Source organism: Elephantulus edwardii, unplaced genomic scaffold (assembly GCF_000299155.1).
Source record: "Elephantulus edwardii isolate Elephantulus edwardi_28Jun2011 unplaced genomic scaffold, EleEdw1.0 scaffold00194, whole genome shotgun sequence".
Classification (NCBI taxonomy): Eukaryota; Metazoa; Chordata; class Mammalia; order Macroscelidea; family Macroscelididae; genus Elephantulus; species Elephantulus edwardii.
The window spans coordinates 4,349,315-4,351,434 of NW_006399944.1; positions in this window are offsets into that span (position 1 = coordinate 4,349,315).

The window sequence follows — 2,120 nt, forward strand, 5'->3', positions numbered from 1 at the left end:
CACACACACACACACACACACACACACACACACACTCATATACATGAAAAATATCATCCCTAAAGAAAGCAAAAGACCATAACAAAGAAAAAAGAGGAAGAAAAGACAAAAAATGGATGTCATAAGAGGTTGAATACCATAATATAATGCCAAGAAGCCAAAATTAAGGGAAGAAATCAGGATATTAAAGAGCTGAAAAGAAGATTTCAAAGGGCAACTTGTGATGATATAGAAGAACATTATAATGAAATGTGCAAAGACCCTGAGTCAGAAAATGAAAATGGAAGAATTTGCTCAGCATTTCTCAAACTGAAGAAGCTGCAGAACAAATTCAAGTCTCAAATTGCAATGATGTTATGGGCAAAATATTGAATGATTTGGGAAACATCAAAAGAAGATGCTGAGTATCACTGCTATGAACACTGGTGTTTAAATTTCCATTTGTGTCTCAGTTCTAATTTCCTTGGGGTATATATTAGTAGTGGAATAGCTGAGTCAGAGTGTCTGTGTCTAACTTCTTTAGGAAATGCCAAAATGCCTTCTAGAGTGGTTGTACTATTTTTTAGTCTCACTAACAGTGTATGAAAGTTCTCATCTCTACACATCTGTTCCAGCATTTACTGTTTGTAGCCCTGATAAAATTTGCCACTGCTAATGGGATGAAATGGTATCTTATTGTGAGTTTGATTTGCATGTCTCTTATTGTCAGTGATTTTGAGCATTTCTTCATGTGTCTGTTGGCCATCTGAATGTCCCCCTCTCTAAGAAGTCTCCCATGTCTTTTGCTCATTTTGTACCTGGGTTATGGTGGGCATAGTATAGCGGTGATTCATTTTTATAAAACATAGTGAATGGTAATGATTGTATGAAACACCATCGGAATAAAAAATAGTGTGAAACCCAATGTATGCAAACTTTATGTAAGTTTTGCATGTTGCTGTTGTCTAAACAGAGAAAGGGGATGATACTAGATGGTTGAAAAATCAAGAAAAGAGTGCGTTAAGAATGTGCACAATTACGGTTGCATAGTGGAATGTACTTGGAGAGGTGGGAGGGGTGCGGAAGGATTGTGTACCAGGGAGGGAGTGTTTCTTTTACTTTTCAAAGAGAGGAGTGAAGTAGGGGTTGGAGGGGGGCTGGGGGGGGGGAGATAAGTGCAGCAATGAATGAATGGAAATCCAAAATCTCTGTAAATGTTCATTAAAATTATTTCAAAAATTATTAAAATAAGAATGTATCCTTATGCATATCATTTCATTACATATGCTGAACAGACGATTTGAGAGGCTGTTATTTAAAAAGGTAAATGTGGCATTGGGATGGATGAAAGACTCGTCAACAATCTGCATTGTGCAAATGATACAATTTTGCTCACCAAAACTGAAGAGTACTAGAGTACTTCAGTTACTTACTGCAGAAGTCAAGGACTGCAACTTTCAGTGTGGATTGTTTCTCAGCATCTTGAAAACAAAGATGCTCTGGGACAATAAACAACATCATGGTAGATGGAGAAATGTTTGAAGTTGTTAATGATTTCATCTTGCTCTGATCTACAATCAACACTCTTGGCACCAACATTCAGGAAAACAAAGGATGGATTGCATTATAAAAATATGCTCTCAAGGACCTTCTAAAGTACTAAAGAGTAATGATGTCAGACTATAGCCTAAGGTACACCTGATCCAGACTATGATACTTTCAATTACTTGCTATGCAAGAGCTGGACAGTTATTAAAAATGACAGATGAATAGATGCCTTTGAGTTGTGGTGCTGGGCAAGAGCATTGAAAATGTCATGGGCTGCTAAGAGAACCAACATGTCTATCTTGGAGAAGGTTAAACTAGTTTGCTTCTTGGAGGTAAGGATTTTGAAAACCTATTTCAAATATTTTGTGCATGTTACCAGGAGTAGTCCAAGGACCAATCCTTGGAGGAGGACATCTGCTTGGAATAGTACAGAGTAAATGCAGGAGAGGAAAAGCCTGGTTGAGATGGATGGACACAGTGATATGACAGTGAGGTCAGATGTGTTGGAGATGATAAGGTTTGATCAGGATAAGGCAAGTTTCAAGGCCATTTTTTGTAGTATCGCTGTTAGTCATGTTATTGTTGTTGTTATG